Here is a 19,797-nt window from a genome sequence, read left to right as displayed (position 1 = left end):
ACCCAGAAAATCCAAGAGATTAAACAAAGGCACAAATCAGAGTAAAAGACAACCACTACAAAGGTAGCAGAGAAGCTCACAAAAATAGATCATTTCTACATACCTTAATCAGAAATAATACCATAAAAGACTATTTAAAATTGTCTGAAAATGTCTTCAAATTTTTCAATTCAATCCAACCAGCATTCATTAAGGGACTTCAATGTGAAAAAGCACTATTTCTATGTGCTGAGGATAGAGAATAAAAAAGAAACCATCTTGAGCCTCAAGGAATTTCCATTTTACTGGGAGAACATATTGTATACAGAGGGAAAAACAAACTCAAAACATATACAATGTAAATCCAAAGTAAATTAGAGGGGCTGAGAGACCACTAACCACTGGGAGAAATCAGGAAACTCCTCATATAGGGGTTGAGACATAAGCTTTGGCAATGAGGGCACTAAAGGCATGGGTGAAAAAGAACATTAAAAACCCAGCAGAATGGGGAGAAACATTTATTAAGTACCCGATACATGCCAAACCATGATTGGCAGAAAAATCAAGAGGCAGAAGAAACTATCTCAAGTTAAGAAGTTTCTTGTTACATATTACATACATGTTACACAAACACATACATACAGGTGGCTTGAGAAAGGCTGAAATTCCCCCAATTTTTAGACTCTTGATCAAACAGTTCTGATGTCTTCTCTTTACTAAGCATTCTTCTCCCAGTTGACATAATAGTGGCAAGTCCCTTTCCTTATTCTAAAGATATCTTATTTTTGGAGAATATCAATATCTCTCCTCACACAATTCTGTAGTTTATAAGCAACTCTACTAGCCCCTATGGCTATTTTGCAACCTGATAGGTGAACACAAATTTCTTTCCCTTATTTCACTATTCTGTTATAGTGAGAAAAAAATTTTTAACCCTTTACCAGTGACCTCCATCATTTAGAGAAAGATATTTTGAGTACATTTAAAAGACTTCTTTCAAATATTAATCCTCTGAGGTAAAGAGATCTTTGGCTGAAGGCCTTTCTATGTGGAGTCCATATATGGCTTTTGCCCAGGTGAATTAGCTTCTGTTCATGAAGATCTGCACTCCACTTGAATGCCCTTCCTCATTCATGTCAGTGATTTCTATGGAGTATGAATTCTCTGATGAGATTTAAGTTCTGGTTTTCCCCTGAAGCCTTTTCCACATTGATTGCATTCATAAAGTTTGTCCCCACTGTGGATTCTCTGATGGGTAGCAAAATTGGAGCTGTTTGTGAAAGCCCTTCCTCTTTATTACATTCATAAGGTTTCTCCCCAGTGTGGATTCTCTGATGTTTAATAAGACTGGAGCTACATTTGAAAGCCTTTCCACATTGATTACATTTATAAGGTTTCTCTCCTGTATGAATTTTCTCATGATGCCTAAGATGGTAGCTGCTTCTAAAAGCCTTCCCACATTGACTGCATTCACAAGGTTTCTCTCCAGTGTGCATTCTCTGATGTTTACTAAGACTGGAGTTATATGTGAAAGCCTTTCCACACTGATTGCATTCATAAGGTTTCTCTCCAGTGTGACTTCTCTGATGTTCAGCAAGACTAGAGCTCTGACTGAATGCCTTTCCACATTGTTTACATTCATAAGGTTTCTCCCCCGTATGGATTCTCTGATGGCTAGTAAGATTGGAGCTACATTTGAAAGCCTTTCCACAATGATTACATTCATAAGGTTTCTCTCCAGTATGGATTCTCTGATGTTCAGCAAGACTGGCCTTTTGTGTAAAAGCCTTTCCACACTGATTACATTCATAAGGTTTCTCTCCAGTGTGCATTCTCTGATGGTTAGTAAGATTAGAGCTACATTTGAAAGCCTTTCCACAATGATTACATTCATAAGGTTTCTCCCCAGTGTGGATTCTCTGATGTTCAGCAAGACTGGTCTTCTGTGTAAAAGCCTTTCCACAATGATTACATTCATAAGGTTTCTCCCCAGCGTGCATTCTTTGATGGCTTGTAAGATTAGAGCCATATGTGAAAGCCTTTCCACACTGATTACATTGATAAGGTTTCTCCCCAGTGTGGATTCTCTGGTGTTTAACAAGACTGGCCTTCTGGGTAAAAGCCTTTCCACACTGATTACATTTATAAGGTTTCTCTCCTGTATGAATTTTCTCATGATGCCTAAGATGGTAGCTGCTTCTAAAAGCCTTCCCACATTGACTGCATTCATAAGGTTTCTCTCCAGTGTGCATTCTCTGATGTTTACTAAGACTGGAGTTATATGTGAAAGCCTTTCCACACTGGTTGCATTCATAAGGTTTCTCTCCAGTGTGACTTCTCTGATGTTCAGCAAGACTAGAGCTCTGACTGAATGCCTTTCCACATTGTTTACATTCATAAGGTTTCTCCCCCGTATGGATTCTCTGATGGCTAGTAAGATTGGAGCTACATTTGAAAGCCTTTCCACAATGATTACATTCATAAGGTTTCTCCCCAGTATGGATTCTCTGATGTTCAGCAAGACTGGCCTTTTGTGTAAAAGCCTTTCCACACTGATTACATTCATAAGGTTTCTCTCCAGTGTGCATTCTCTGATGGTTAGTAAGATTAGAGCTACATTTGAAAGCCTTTCCACAATGATTACATTCATAAGGTTTCTCCCCAGTGTGGATTCTCTGATGTTCAGCAAGACTGGCCTTCTGTGTAAAAGCCTTTCCACACTGATTACATTCATAAGGTTTCTCCCCAGCGTGCATTCTTTGATGGCTAGTAAGATTAGAGCTATATGTGAAAGCCTTTCCACACTGATTACATTGATAAGGTTTCTCTCCAGTGTGGATTCTCTGGTGTTTAACAAGACTGGCCTTCTGGGTAAAAGCCTTTCCACATTGATTACATTCATAAGGTTTCTCCCCAGTGTGCAATCTCTTATGTTTAGAAAGATTGGAACTACACATGAAAGCCTTTCCACACTGATTACATTTATAAGGTTTTTCCCCAGTATGGATTCTCTGATGTATGGCAAGACTAGAGTTGCATCTGAGTATCTTTCCACATTGATTACATTGATATGGTTTCTCCCCAGTGTGTAGTCTTTGATGTTTAGTAAGACTGGAGCTATACGTGAAAGTGTTTCCACAATGATTACATTGAAAAGGTTTCTCCCCAGTGTGGATTCTCTGATGGTTAGTAAGATTGGAGCTACATTTGAAAGCTTTTCCACAATGATTACATTCGTAAGGTTTCTCCCCAGTATGGATTCTCTGATATTCAGCACAGTTTTCTCTCCAAGGAAAGTCAGAAGGACCATCACTCATGAATCTTTGCTTATGGGTGGTTTCATGCACAGAAAGGTTTAGTTCTGCAGAAGTGGTTTTCATTTCAGGTCTGACCTTTCCTTCTGAAAGAAACAAACAGTGAAGCAAGCCTATATACACAGTCACATTTGCATCCATGTACAGTTATATCCCACCCCGCTTCCCTCCACTGGCAGAGCACAAACTGAGTGACATTCTAAATCTCAAGGGAAAGAGAAAATTTTCAAATTTACATGGGCAAAATTGATCATTTAAAAATCTCATTATCTCATACCTGAAGGATTGTTTAATTTACAAGGAGCTTCACACACAATCACAATGGATGCTCACAACAAACCTGTGACACAGATAGGGCCAGCACTCTCATTACATTCACCACTTAGGCCAAGAGCTCAGAATGGCTGAATGACTTGACCCAAATTCTAATCGCTAAACTCAAATCCTGTGACTGAGCATGCTCTGTCCACAGTACTGGACAGACTGCACTTTTAATACTTCCTTTTCCATTTCCCTTTTACTGTCTGTACTTTCTACCATTTGGTATACTTATAACAAATATTCCAATTATTTCATGATCTATGTTGTTTTTCAGCATAATGTGATGATCACCTTCCATCTCAGTTCTTCTCTTACAATATCTGAAATCATGTGATGAATGGCAACATCTTTTTTTAAGTTTACCTGAGACGTGAGGTTTTGTTTTGTCTTCTTACTTTCTGGGTATAGACTTAACATTACTTTTTTAAAAAAATTATCTTTAAATGCCTCTGCTCACAAAAAGAAAAATAAAACCATTCTAATAACAATTTTTTAAATGTTTGGCACTTCCCATATCTGGAAATAGGTATCTCAAAGAGGAACTCGAGGCTGTCATTCCTTCTGTAAATAATTGGACAGCATGCTCCACTATTAGTCCACTAATAACTCTAACCATTTAGTTACTCATAAATTTCCTAGGAATCTGAGATAATGGTCCAAGGGATCCGAACTGAAAATTTGTTGTTAATGGCATCTGAAGGATTAAAGAATTGCCCAATTTTGTTACAAAGATATTTTCTCTCAGGGACAACATGTGCATGTTTCAACCACCAGATTTCTTTCTGCAGTGATTGCAAACTCCCCTGAGTAGGCATATAATGCCTTTATGGTTCATGCAGTGATTCCATCCAAGACTGACTGCTTCTAAGTGGCCTACTCTTTTAGGCTCTCCATTTGATACCAGATTGTTTCCAAACTTCCAGGAAGGTTGTTCAAATTCCCATGTAAATGCTCCCAGGCAAGCACACACCTTCACAGGCCAACTATCCCTGCACCAGAGAAATTCTCTCATGCCTGGGTTGCCATATAATATCATCTCTTCAAAGCTGGGATGACCAGATCAAAACACTGATTGCACTTGCAGTCTTGCAGCAGAGACATCAGGCTTTTGGAAAACCCTGGTCTCTAGGCAAGCACAGGAGAGGCCATCAAGAAACCATCATGAACTTTCCAAAGTGTTCTACAAAACAGAGCTCAAGTGGCCACTCATGACTGTGCTGTGAGGCGGTTTTCTGATCTGCACTTCTCCTCTGCTTCTGTTACTATTCTTCTATCTCAGAGTTCTCAAAGGAATTGTATGGCAACATGGATTAATCATTCAAAAGAGTTTAGTGGAGGCAGCCAGGTGGGGCAGTGGACAGAGCACTGGGCCTAGAATCAGGAAGATCTGAGTTCAAATCCAGATTCTGACATTGTGTGTCATTGTGTGATGCACTGGGGAAATCTCTTCATCCTGTTTATCTCAGTTTTCTCATCTGTAAAATGAGCTGGAGAAGGAAATGGCAGACTACTCCAATATCCTTGCCAAGAAAACCCCACTTTGGGTCACAAAGAGTTGGAGACAACTGAAATAACTGCCTTTTCAGGCAAGAGTTTCACTAAGAGGGTAGTTAGTATGCTAGCATTAGAAAAAGAATCTTTTACAAAGTAATTCACAATTCATTTTGTTGTCCAATTTTCTACCTCCTATGTGTGTGAGAGCATTCTTACAGTACTCTGTTTAATCATGAGAATACAGCTGGTGGTGCAGTGGATAGAATGCTGAGCCTCTGGTCAGGAAGACCTGAGTTCCAATCCCATTCTCAGAAATTTGCTAGTACTGTAATCATGAGCAAATTATAGGACCTCTGTTTGTCTTGGTTTCCTCATCTATAAAATGGACATAATAACAGTGTCCAAGTCCTATAGTTCTTATGAAGGTAACATTTAGAAAGTATGTGGCATATAGTCCGTGCTAGCTTTTACTTGTATCTATTTCTGCCCCCAATTCTGCTGTCCTTTTTATACCTTTATTATACTCCCTCCTCTCATCACTTGTTTCCCAGGCCAACTAAATGTAGTTCCATTCCCAAGCACTCTTTTCCCTGGAAGAGTTCAGAGGGAGGCTCAGGGCCTTTTGCTGCTTCTCAAACCATCTCCATGTTTGGATCCTAGACTGGAAGCTCCCCGAGAGCACAGACTGTCTTCTGCCTTCTTTCGTATCCTCAGAGCTTAGCCCAGTGCCCAGAACCCAGAAGATATTTACTCCGTGTTTACTGACTGACTGACTGGGCCGTGGGGCCGAGACCAGGCCCCAGCCTCTGCCTCAATCCTTGCATTCTCATCTGTCTCCTAAACATTATGTGCGCTCTGGCCTCGGCCATATTTCTGTCTGTCTCTCCTGCCCTAGTGAGGTTCTAACCCCGATGGACCTGAGCAGACCCAGTGCTGAAGATCACAGAAGCTTCTTTCGAGGCTCCTGAAGGGTCTCATTCTATGGAACACTTGGGAGTCTCTGGCTCCCATCTTCAGGAACCAAGGCGGTGTGGCCACTGGATTCCCCCAGAACTGGCCAAAGGCTGAGCCCTGCCAGAGGTCAGGAAAGGGCTGGGGCTGATGATTTAGGCAAAGCTTAGCCCTGGATGGCTTCTAGAGAAGGCAGCCCTTTTCCCTCCTCTTGTGCTATGAATGGAGAGAGAGAAAATCACTGCACGGGGCCACTAAAACTGAGGCTCCCTGAGCTCGGCGGGGCTCTCACTGTGGCCAGCAGGCAATCCTGTCCCATCTCCCTGACTGATTTCTTTGCCACCCACCACAGCAGCTCGCCCAAACGTTTTCATTGCTCCTCAACCCTCCTTTATGGCTTGTCCCACGAGAACGCGGTCTCCTATTTCACGGAAAGCACAAAAGCCATTTTCCAAAATCGATCTTGCTCTCTGGAGGCCACATAGCTCGGATGCCTCCTTCTCCTTTTGAGCTTCAGAATCAGATGAAGGGTGATGCTTCTGTTTGCCCAGGCAAACCTCCTGACCTTAGTAAAAAGAATCTCATTCCACTCTGCCTTATGCCTCAGTGCATTCCTTCCTTCCTCCAGTGAACCCATTTTTCTCACTAAATTTTCAGTCTCTCCCACACTAATGATACCTTTCCTAGCGCCCCAGAGACGACCATTTCTCTCTAACCCTCCTTTGAGCCACTCCCAGGAGTCCCAGCTAAAGCCCCTTCCACAAGAAGTCTTCCAGGCCTCCTTAACGTCAGTAGCGCCCTCCCTCTCCTTATTCTTTCCAGTTTGCCCTCGCCATAGCAGGCATCGGCATATTTGTTTGCCTGCTGTCTGCCCCAGCTGACTGAGTTCCAGGAGAGCTGGGGGTTGCCCGTTTCACCTCTCTTTATACCCAGTGCCTGGCTCAGAGCAGGAACTTTATGCTGGCTGACTTGGAAGAAAGCCAAAGAAAGAGCTCCTATCGGCTAGCCTAACTCCTTTTTGCACTCCCTTTCAGAGAGTTCCACGACCCCAAATACCAAACACTGGCTTTGTACAGCCAAAGACTGATCCCTGAAAGGCACCCGGAAGGCCTTAAGAGTCCAATCTCCCCTCATTTTCCAGATGGGGAAACAGAGGCTCAGGGCTTTAGTGACTTGCCCAGGGAGCCCCTACTAAAACCTCTGAAAAACAATTCCATGTCAGATTCTCCTGCCCCCAAAGCTAGCCCTGGCTTCACCAGAGCACCCAGAAGCCTCTGGTCACCCCGGCTCTCCCACACCTCTTTTCCCCTCCCTCACCTGGGCAGCAGCTCCTCAGGCCTTCTTGCTCCAGCTTCCAAGGGGCTTCCCTCTGCTCCAAAGAAGAGAGCACGTCTTCTGGGGGAGCTGGAAGCCCTGCACATGGGGATTGTCATTTGATTCCTCCTTAGGGAAAGGGAGTGGGCTCAGAGCTGCTCCATTCTGAGAATCCTTCCCTGATGTTCACACAACTGAGTCTTGACTCACCCACTGGTGCTGGTAGTGCAAGCAACTCAGAATGGGGCACACCACACTGCCCTGCTGTGTGACCTGGCCTAAGGAATAGCCGGCTCCCCACAGCCCATGCACTTCTGCTCCGATCTGGCAGACTTCTAATGCCCCAAATGTGTAAAAGGCTCATTGGGCCACAAGTGCCTGGAGCCCAGACACGGGGCCCTTGAGGAAGGCGCTTTTGCCGTGCCCCCTTGCCTGGCTCCCCATCCTGGAACTCTATGTAAACTTTGTGTACTACTCATTTGGGGAGTGTTTGCCTCCTTGGCTGGGATTCTCCTACTGGACACTCCACAAACCCTCACTGGTCCAAATTCTTTTGACTGGCCAGTCTGTACTCCAGGCAGCAACAAGGGCATGCAAGCAGGGGCCATAGAATTGTTCCCAGACTCCTGAGGGACAGTTCTTTTGGGGGAGATAATGCAGCCACTTTGGAATCAAAGAACAGACTCATTCCGTAGTTTCCATTATCTAAAAATTAGAGGAAGCTCTCATACCATCCTTTCACAGGAGAACCAGGCAGCAGGAAGGCCCTGGCTCGGGGACTCGCCATACCAGCCCTCGTCCCTTCCTCCTGACTGAAAACTGCTCCCCACCCTGCCTGCTGCTGAGGGCGACATTCCCTTGGATGGCAGACTCGGGCAGCAGGGAGAGGCTCCTTACCCACAGAGAGCAGGTTCCGGACATTCTCCAGCATCACCTCCCTGTACAGCTCCTTCTGGGGAGGAGACAAGAGGCGCCACTCCTCTCGCGTGAAGTCCACAGCCACATCCTGGAACGTCATGGCCTCCTAGAGCAGCCCAGGGCAGAGCACAGAGGCCTGAGAGCCACATCACAATGAAATCATCCCCCCAGCACTCAGCTGCGGGCAGTGCTTCTCTCCATCCATCTCTCATTCTCTCACACTATTCTCCATGTAGGAAACGCTTCAGCTTCAGACTCTGAAGGCTTCCATGAATATTTAGTACTGCCACGCTTGGGTCTCCTCCTGTCTGGGGAGTCAGTCTTGGCATGTAGTTATCTGCCAGTTAGTGACTCCTCGAGGACACCGGGGCTCTCGGCAATCTCCGGGGTGAGGCCGCGTCCTTTGCTCACCAATAGGCCTGTGGAACACTCCCTTCTGTTTCAATCCCTCAGCTTTCATAGACTCCTCCCAGGCCCTCTGTCCCGAGGCCTGGCCTGGTTTGGCCCTCTCTGTCTGCCCTAGAAAGAGACGTCACCTGGCTCTAGCCAACCGTCAGGCCCGTCCTCACTTCCTAATCAGTTAGGGGGTTACAAAAGGGAAACAAAGCCAGGTAAAACCTGAATCCCATCACCAGGCCATGTTCTCAGCTGATGCTGTGCCACCCCAAAATGGGAGGAGTTAAAAAACTCTTAGCCCATCTCCTCATTAAATGCCCCCCAATTAGGGTCATCTTTTGCCTGTTGGGGAGGTCACAGGAATTTGCTGTCAGGAAGACATTTATTTTTTTAAACCCTTAACTTCCAGTCAATACTGTGTATTGGTTCCAAGGCAGAAGAGTGGTACAGGTTAGGCCATGGGGGTTGAGTGACTTGCCCAGGGTCACCCAGCTGGGACGTGTCTGAGGCCAGATTTGACAGGGATTCATTTAAACAGACCCAGCATTCTGCCTGGAGGGAGACCACTGACCTCAATTTATTGGTTATTTGCTCATTTAAAAAGTAAGAATATTTTTCACATTTGCAACTCTGTCTTTCAGAATCTGATCTGTGACCTGATCAAACAACAAACCACCAAGCCTGTGATTCAGCTCAAGCAGTCCTAGGAGCTCATTACATGGACATACCATCAGACACGAAGAAGAAAAGAAGGGTTTTTTAGGATTATTTATTTATTTTATTTTAGAAGATTTTATTTAATTAGATGATTTAGACGATTTTTCCATGGTCACAAGACTCATGTTCTTTCTCGCACCTCCCCCCTCTCCCCCAGCCTAACGAGCAATTTCACCGGGTTTACCTGTGTCACTGATCAGGGCCTATTTCCATATTATTGATATTTGCATGAAGAAAAGAGGTTTGATAAACTGAAGACAGACTTCTCAAACTTCCCCAAATTGACAAATCAAAACTAAGCCCAAAGAAGACATGATGGAAAACTTGAAAGGAGAAAGATCAATTGGAAACAAAGGACCAAAAGAAGTGAGAGAGAAAACTGAATGCTGGTTCTTTGGAAAGACCAATGCAATAGATCAACCCCCTTAGAGAATCGGAGGAAGCGTAGAAAAGCAGACCAATATAATAGTAAAGGAGAAAGAGAAAGTCTCAGTGAAGACAGAATCAATGAAAAGAATGACTGGAACCTGTCCTGCAGTGGATGCTAAGGGAACTGAGAAAACAAAAGTGAAATAGGGGAATGCTTCCAAAAGCAGGAAATCCTCAACCTGTCAGCTGACCAGAGAGAGAGCAGATCCATTTAGATGTAAAATAACCAAAAGGGGGGAAAAGCAACTCCAGGTCCTGGGAGACTCCTAGGAAAATTCAAATACATTTGGCAAGAACAGCTAGAACCCTCACTTTACAAAGAAATCCCCCCAATATCCTTGAGTTCATATGTTAACAAATTAGGGAGGGCATAGGCCAATGAATGCGGCAAAAGGGAGACCTCACCTCCAATGAAGAGGAAATTAAGGCAATCACTAAAAACTACCATGCCCAATTATATGGCAACAAATATGGTAATCTAGGCGATATGGATGAATATTTAAAAAAATATAAACTGCCTAGACTAACAGAAGAAGAAATAGAATTCTTAAATAATCCCATATCAGAAAATGAAATCCAACAGGCCATCAAAGAACTCCCTAAGAAAAAATCCCCAGGGCCTGATGGAGTCACAAGTGAATTCTATCAAACATCCGCAGAACAGCTAATCCCAATACTATACAAACTATTTGACATAATAAGCAAAGAGGGAGTGCTACCAAATTCCTTTTATGACACAAACATGGTGCTGATTCCAAAGCCAGGCAGGTCAAAAATGGAGAAAGAAAATTATAGACCAATTTCCTTAATGAACACAGATGCAAAAATCTTAAATAGGATATTAGCAAAAAGACTCCAGCAAGTGATCAGAAGGGTCATTCATCACGATCAAGCAGGATTTATACCAGGGATGCAGGGCTGGTTCAATATTAGGAAAACCATCCACATAATTTACCATATCAACAAGCAAACTGACAAAAACCACATGATTATCTCAATCGATGCAGAAAAAGCCTTCGACAAAATACAACACTCATTCCTACTGTAAACACTAGAAAGCATAGGAATACAAGGGTCTTTCCTAAAAATAACAAACAGTATCTATCTAAAACCATCAGCAAACATCATCTGCAATGGGGATAAACTAGAAGCCTTCCCAATATGATCAAGAGTGAAGCAAGGATGCCCATTATCACCTCTACTATTTAACATTGTACTAGAAACACTAGCAGTAGCAATTAGCCAAGAAAAAGAAATTGAAGGTATTAAAATTGGCAATGAGGAGACCAAGCTATCACTCTTTGCAGATGATATGATAATCTACTTAATGAATCCTAGAGAATCAACTAAAAGGCTAGTGGAAATAATCAACAACTTTAGCAAAGTTGCAGGATACAAAATAAACCCACATCAGTCATCAGCATTTCTATATATATCCAACCTATTTCATCATCAAGAATTAGAAAGAGAAATTACATTTAAAATCACCCTAGACAATATAAAATACTTAGGAATCTATCTGCCAAGACAAACACAAGAACTATGTGAACACAACTATAAAACACTCTCCACACAATTAAAACTAGATCTAAACAATTGGAAAAACATTAACTGCTCATGCGTAGGATGAGCTAACATGATAAAAATGACAATCCTACCCAAATTTATTTACTTATTTAGTGTCATACCCATTGAACTACCAAAAAACTTTTTTACTGAATTAGAAAAAAACCATAACAAAGTTCATTTGGAAAAACAAAAGATCAAGAATATACAGGGAAATCATGAAAAAAAAAATGCAAAGGAAGGGGGCCTTGCAGTCCCAGATCTCAAACTGCACTATAAAGCAGTGGTCATCAAAATAATATGGTACTGGCTAAGAGACAGAAAGGAGTATCAGTGGAATAGATTAGGGGCAAATGAACTCAGTAAGACAGTCTACGACAAACCCAAAGAGCCCAGCTTTGGGGACCAAAACCCACTATTTGATAAAAACTGCTGGGAAAACTGGAAGACAGTGTGGGAGAGACTAGGTTTGGATCAACACCTCACACCCTACACCAAGATAAACTCAGAATGGGTGAATGACCTGAATATAAAGAAGGAACCTATAAGCAAATTAGGTGAACCCAGACTAGTATACATGTCAGACCTTTGGAAAGGGAAAGACTTTAAAACCAAACAAGACTTAGAAAGAGCCACAAAATGTAAAATCAATCATTTTGACTACATCAAATTAAAAAGGTTTTGTACAAACAAAACCAATGCAACTAAAATCAGAAGGGAAGCAACAAAATGAGAAACAATCATTACAAAAACCTCTGACAAAGGTCTAATTACTCAAATTTATAAGGAGCTAAATCGATTGTACAAAAAATACCAAGTCATTCCCCAACTGATAAATGGGCAAGGGACATGAATAGACAATTTTCAGTTAAAGAAATCAAAACTATTAATAAGCACATGAAAAAGTGTTCTAAATCTCTTATAATCAGAGAAAGGCAAATCAAAACAACTGTGGGGTACAACACACCTAGCAGACTGGCTAACATGACAGCAAAGGAAAGTAATGAAGGCTGGAGGGGATGTGGCAAAGTAGGGACATTAATTCATTGCTTGTGGAGTTGTGAACTGATCCAACCATTCTGAAGGGCAATTTGGAACTATGCCCAAAGGGTGCTAAAAGACTGTCTGCCTTTTGATCCAGCCATAGCACTGCTGGGTTTGTACCCCAAAGAGATAATAAGGAAAAAGACTTGTACAAAAATATTCATAGCTGCGCTCTTTGTGGTGGCCAAAAATTGGAAAATGAGGGGATGCCCTTCAATTGGGGAATGGCTGAACAAATTGTGGTGTCTGTTGGTGATGGAATACTATTGTGCTCAAAGGAGTAATAAAGTGGAGGAATTCCATGGAGACTGGAACAACCTCCAGGAAGTGATGCAAAGCGAGAGGAGCAGAACCAGGAGAACATTGTACACAGAGACGGATACACTATGGTACAAGAGAATGTAATGGACTTCTCCATTAGTGGCAATGAAGTGATCCTGAACAACTCAGAGGGATGTATGAGAAAGAACACTCTCCACATCCAGAGGAAACACTGGGGGCAGTAGAAACACTGAAGAAAAACATAGGATCAACCACGTGGTCGAATGGGGATAGGATTGGGGTTTTGACATTAAAAGATTGCTCTACTGCAAATATGAATAATACAGAAATAGGTTTTGAACAATGATACACGGATAACCCAGTGGAACTGCTCATCAGCTCTGGGAAGGTGGGAATGAGAAGGGGAGGGAAAGAATATGAATCATGTAACCATGGAAAAATACTATAAATAAATAAATAAAGGAATGCCTGCTAAGCAAGTCCAGCAGCAGAAGCCCCTGGCTTTTACTCTAGAACTCCAGACAGCCCTGAACAGACCGCTTCAACCCACTCAAGACAAAGCTGAACCAGAGTCTAAAGGAGGACCTAAGGTGCTCAGACATCCACCCTGAAACAGCTTGTAATAATGAAAATTGGAAGCCAAATGTAATAGTTAAAATGGTGGTTTGACAAAAATAATGGCTAAAATAAATTGTTGTGGTTGCCATTTATAAAATATAAAATTAAACTGAGTCAGTAGGCCATTAGTAGCTTTATTTACAGCAAGGTAGAGATATTAATGTGGGAAATATAGGAAGGAGGTAGAAAATAGCATCTCACTAAAAATACCGTAAATCCTAATCCTACTGCCTCCAGACCGAGAAAGCAAATCTCACCAGAATCCAAAGTCGGGATCCAGAAGCCAAAATGTAAGAGCCAAAGACAACGAAAAAGCATCAGCGCACACTAGGCCAAGCCTGCCAAGAATCCCACCAGAGCTCACACTTCCCAAGCTAAAGGCTGCCAGGAATGAATCCAAGAATGAAGAGGTGTCCCAATCTCTTTCAGGCTCCAACTTCTATACAGTGGCCTGTTAGGGCAGGGACTCTCTGTTAGTAACTTACTAAATGTCAAGTAGGGATACTTTAAGTTCTTGGTTGATGAACTTAAATAGACAAAGGGAATAAGAATTCCCTTTCACGAGCTGATATGCAAAAAGGGTCATTAATCCCTTCCACTGGGAGAGCCTGCCCAGACTGAGAGGGGATGAGAGCCCATCACCCCATTCCTGCTAGCAATTGCATACCCTTTAAAAGCCAGCCTCACAGTCCCCTCAGCTGGCCCTTCCCTAGCGACTGGGAGGGCTTGGCTGGACAAAGATGTCTAGCTTTTCTCTCAATAAATCCCTCCATTAAAAAACAAACAAAAACAAACATTAACTTCTGTCTTTGTATCCATTCTAAGACAGAAGAGCAAAAAGGGTTAGGCAATCCAGGGAAGTGACTTGTCCAAGACCACAAAGGTAGGAACTATTTGAAGATTCAGGGGAGTCCCAGGGAGTCCAGTATTTCTACACACCTGACCCATTTCTCAGAGATGTCTGCTTTGCTGTCCAAAGGCGGGCTGGCCTAGCACTTGGACTCAAACAAGAGTCACTTCTGAGTCTGAGGAGAGAAGGAGGGTTGGGCATTCCTGGCTCCTTATTGATCATTCCAATCAATCACTGTGTCCCTGATTATCCCAGCTCTATAACCGATCATGTTGCTCTTTATCCTATGATACATATCACTTAACGTAAGACTCTGTGGCTTACAAGACTCATCCCCAGGGTCGGCCAGTCCTGTGACATCCTCTTTGGGGTAACGAAAAATGAAGAGTAACAAAAGAAGAGATGGACACTGTATGAAAGAGAGAACTAGTGCCCATTTTATTTGCTTCACCCAGAACTTTTATAGGCAAAGACTACCTAGACAAAACCCACAGGAATTGATGACTCTTCATCCCAGAGACCCTAACCTTGGTCCAGGGATAGGCAGGTGTTCAAAGGTTAACCCACATCCTTCGTTATTACAAATACAAACAAGGGGAAGAGGGGCAGACAAGGGAGAGGCGCCCACCTAATCGCCATTTGTCCTTCATGAATGTTATCCTGCATCCTTCATGTTTACTGTTCCATCCCTGGTCCCAGGATGGGTGAAGGTCAATCCTCATCTTTGTCTGAAGCAAAGACAAGCAAGTCCACAACTTTATCTTAAGCAAATACAAATAAAGAAAAGAGGAGGTAATCCTCGACTACAACTTAACTTCTCTGTTCTTTGTTTTTTTTTTTTTAATTTTTTATTTGATCCGGGAGGGAACAAGGAGCCACTGGGGTTTATGGAGTAGGAGAGTAGCATGATCAGAACTGTGCTGTGGGGAAATCACTCCAGCAGCTGGATGGAGGAGGCTTTGGAGTGGGAAGAGCCTGGTGGCCGACAGGCCCAGCAGCAGGTTGCCTTAATAGTTCAGGAGGGAGGTGATGTGGGCCTCCACCAGGAGGATGACACAGGACACACAGGAAGGGGCACACTGGAGAGATGCTACAAAGGTGCAACTGACAGGCCCTGGCGCCATATTGGATATGAGGTAAGGGGCAAGGAGGAGTCTCCAGAACCCTGAGAGCCTTCCCTCCCAGAGGGCCTCCCTCCATCCCATCCTCACAGAGCTGGTTTGGACACAGCTGCTGAGGGGTCTCCTGGGTCAGACTGGGGGAGCCTGGAGGGCAGCTGATGGTCTCTCCCTTCCTTTGGGCTGAGCAGTGCCTGGCACACACCAGGGTGTTCTTCCACATTGGCTGACGTGGGCTAAGAAGTGGGAGACAGGAAGGAGCTGGAGAGACCTGGGAAGACTCGAGGACTTGAGGCAGAAGCCAGGGAGCAGCTCCAGGGGACAAAGTCTTCCCTGAGGATGGCACAGACCAGAGGACACCCTGAGGCTCTGCTCCAGGCCAGACTCAAGAGGGAACAGGTTAGTCAAAAGAAACAGAGAGAGAATGAGACAGAGAGACAGAGACAGAGGGAGAGTGTGTGTGTGTCTGTCTGTCTCTAGGTAGGCAGAGAGAGCAAAGACACCATCCCCAGACAGGAAATATGAAGGAGTCAATGGTCGTCCTCAGTGTTCACTTGTGCCCAGGGAGAAAGCCAACACGTGAGGCAGCCTCTGGGGGAGCTCTTGGAGTCTGAGCCGCCCAAGGGCCAAGGAATCCCTCCCAAACCCTGAGAAGAGAGCCAGGAAGGGCTCTTCCTCCTGCCTGGGATGTGGGTACGGAAATGGCCCAGCAGGAAGGAGGCAGCAGCTTCCCAGTCCACCTTGTGTCACAGCCAGGGAAGGGCCTCCCTGGCTGAGGGGGCTCCCATCTAGGGCTGGAATGCACTTACCTGGCCTGGGAGTCTGTCCCTCTCAAAGGCCATCCCTTCTGGCTCCAGGCTCCCTGTAGAGGCAGCAAAGTAGCCCCAGTGAGTCCATGTGGTGAAGCTCCTCCATCTTTTCCTGGCCTTGTCTCCCCACCCACTGCCCACAGGCAATGTTTGACTTCTCTACTTTTCTGAGAAGCAGGAGCTGGCCTGGAGCCACCCCCGCTCCAGAGCCGTCCCTCTCCTCTTCCCCCCAGTGTAGAAGAGCCCATCTTCCTCACTGCCACTCATCTTGCTGACTCTGGGCCAACTGCTCTGGCTGAGACCTGAGAAGAAAGCTGCTCTAGGGGGCGGGTCAAGCTGGCACCTTAGAAGCAGCTAAAGCCCAAACCACTCGTGACTCTCCTTCCATAGCAAGCTTTGAAAAGCTCTTGAACGAGACAGGAATCCAAACCCCAAACAAAACGAGCCACAGAGTCAAGAGCTCTCCCGCTGAACACGGCTTAAAGGTGGGCAGAGAGAGTCCAACTTCATGGGATAAGGGGGGGCCAGGAAACACTGACCATCAAGAATCAAAGCACCAGAAACCATCTCATTATCTCAGTAGATGCCTTTGACAAAATACAATAGCCCTCTCTGCGGGAAAGAGTAGAAAGTGGGGGAATACGAGGGCCTTTCCTCAACAGAACACGCAGTGTTCATGTCAAAGCAGCGGCCAACATCATCTGCAATGGGGATAAACTCGAAGCCTTCCCAATAAATCCGGAGCGAAGCAAGGATGCCCGCTATCACCTCTATTCATTAACGTGGGTCTAGCGATTAGAGAAGAAAAAGAAATCGAAGGGATTAGAAGAGGCAATGAGGAAACCAAGCTGTCACTCTGCAGATAATATGATGGTCTACTTAAAGAATCCAAGAAAACCAACCAAATAGCTAGTAGAAACAATAACTTTAGCAAAGTCGCGGGTGCAAAATAAACCCACGGAAACCATCAGCATTTCTACATATTTCCAACAAAACTCCGCAACAAGAGTCAGAAAGAGAAACTCCACCTAAAAACCCTCTGGACAACATACAATATTTGGGAATCGAAGACACAGCCAAGACAAACAAAGGAATTATATGACCGCACCTACAAAACACTTTTAACACAAATAAAACTAGATCTAAATAATTGAAAAAAAACACATTAATTGCTCATGGGTGGGACAAGCTAATATAACAAAAATGACCATCCTCCCTAAATTAATTTATTCAGTGACATATCTATCAGACTTCTAAAAAAACAAGTTTAGGGAATGTAGGGAAAATAGTAACAAAATTCAGAATGAAAAGAAGGGGAAGGACGGTGGCCCAGCAGCACCAGATCTTAGCACAAAGCAGAAGTCGTCAAGACAATCTGGCGCTGGCTAAGAAATAAAGACTGGGTCAATGGATGGACTAGGGGTAAATGACCTCAGCAATCTAGTGTCTGATAAACCCAAAGGTGCCAGCTTTCCGGCCAGGAACCCACTATCTGGCCAACACTGCTGAGAAAACTGGAAAACAGTATGGCAGAAACTAGGTACAGAGCAACATCTCACACCCTACTCCAAGCTGAGGGGAGAAGGAGCATAGCATTTACATGTAAAGGGCAAGGCTACAAGTTAAATAGGAAGCAAATGGGGCGCATAGACTAGCTCAGAAGCTGTCAGATCTATGGGGAAGGGAAGAATTGAGGACCAAGCGAGAGCCAGAACATCACAAGGTGTGCAATCAAGAATTTCGACTAGATGACAATGCAAAGGTTTTGGACAAACAAAACCAATGCCAGCAAGATTAGAAGGGAAGCAACAAACTGGGGGAAACTGCTTACAAGTGTCTGTGATAAAACGTCAGATTGGGCACAGCTCAGTGGATCCAGAGCCAGGCCTAGACATAGAGAGACCCCAAGTCCCGAGTTCAAAGGTGGCCTCAGACACTTCCTAGCTGTGTGACCCTGGGCAAGTCACCCACACATAGTATTGATTCTAAGGCGGAAGGTAGGTTTTGTTTGTCAAGTTCCTCACAAAACGTCTCCTTTCTCAAATATATAGAGGACTAACGAATAATAATACAAGTCATTGGCCAGTGGATGAGTGGTGAAATAGGCAGTTTTCCGATGAAGAACTCAAAGCCATCAATGATGCCAGGGAACATGTGCTCAATCCCTCTGGGCTAGAGAAGTGCCCCTTAAAGCCACACTGGGGCGCCACCTCACCGCAACCCATTGGCCACTAGGTCAGGAAAGGGGAGGTGGGACAACATTGGGACACTGGTGCATCGTTGGTGGAGCTGTGACAGCATCCCGCCAGGCTGTAAAAGAAGGCAGACCCTCTGATCCAGGCGATCCCAGAAAGATCGGCTCACCGACGGCCACAGAAATCTTTCCAGCGGCTCCTTCTGTGGTGCCAAAGAACGGGAAATGCCCGTCCATGGGGACCGGCGGACCAGCGTGTGGCACACGTAAGGCACGCCGAGCCTGAGGGTCGCCAAAGAGCCCGCGGGACGCACCCGCTGCAGATGGAGGGGGGCGGAGGGGAGGACACGGGACGCAGTAACAGCTGGGCTGTGGGGCGATCCCGGGACTCAGGGAGCTCCTCTGGGCAATACAGTGACCCTGGACAGCTCTGAAGGGCCAGGATTCCCCCCTGGGTTGATTGGGGTTTTCTTGGGGGGCTGCTTTCACGTGATTCTTCTCTTACACCAATGATCACGGAGGAGGAGTCAGGCTGGGCAGGATCACGCCCACACCCAAGGGAAGGGGGAGGGAGACAACGTGGAACCCAGAACCTGGGCCAACTTGACCTCCTCCGAGAAGCCCTCCCTCCCTCCCCTGAGCTCTGGGGCCATCTTCCTCCTTATCCTGCACGGAGCTTCCCGGGCTAACCCCAAAGGGAGGAACTGCAATGGGGGTCCCCCGCGGGAAGCAGGGGGTTAACTACACCCCAGCAGGGAAGCAGGCTCCGTGGAGGAGACCCCAAGGCTGAGGCAGTAGTGGGTGCCCAGAGATACTCCGGGACGAGGCTCAGAGCCGGGACCCTGCCGCCCACCAGGGGTCAAGTGAGAGCAGGGGAGCGGGGCTCCGGAAGGCACCCCCCAAAGGAGGCCCCGCCCCCGGCCACACGGGGTCCACACTGCCGGCTGCTCCTGCTCGAACTTGGGGAGCAGGGCAGCCGCTCCGGCCCCTCCCTCTCTCCGCCCCCTCCGGCTCCATCTACCTCGGAGCCCCTCCCCCCCCCCCCCCCCCCCCCCGCCGTAGGGCCTGCAGCCTCGGGCTCTGCCGCCCCCTTCCCACCATTTCCCGAGCTCATTACCCCTGGCCGGCAGCAGGACTCTCCGAGGGGGCCGAGGGGGCCGGAGCGCGCAGGGGCTCAGAGCTCGGAGGGGCAACAAGAGGTGTGGCCAGAGGTGCTCCCGACTTCCTATTTCCCAGAGGCCTCTGCGCTGCCTGCGGTCCTGGGGCTGGTCCCGCCCCGCCTCCCGGTGCTAGCCCCGCCCTTCCCCGAGGCCCCTCCTCCTGCCCTGGAGCCAGGATTGCAGGTTCTGCAGTCTGTGCTGGGGGTGTTGGCGGGAAGGTGGGGCGGCGCAGCGGGGTGTTGGGGCCAGAGAGCAGACATGGGATCCCCCGATTTGAAGACTATTGAGAGCAGTGCTTGGCCTTGTCCACAACAGGAGAACCT

General features: G+C 45.7%; 1 pseudogene; it reads right to left on the bottom strand.

The window, feature by feature from the left end:
• Window positions 1-258: 258 nt before the first annotated feature.
• Window positions 259-19,576, bottom strand: LOC103095724 (zinc finger protein 420-like; annotated as a pseudogene).
• Window positions 19,577-19,797: the final 221 nt, after the last annotated feature.

This window comes from Monodelphis domestica, chromosome 5 (assembly GCF_027887165.1).
Source record: "Monodelphis domestica isolate mMonDom1 chromosome 5, mMonDom1.pri, whole genome shotgun sequence".
Taxonomy (NCBI): domain Eukaryota; kingdom Metazoa; phylum Chordata; class Mammalia; order Didelphimorphia; family Didelphidae; genus Monodelphis; species Monodelphis domestica.
Note: the sequence above shows the minus strand (reverse complement) of the source record. Positions and strands in the feature narration are given on the sequence as shown.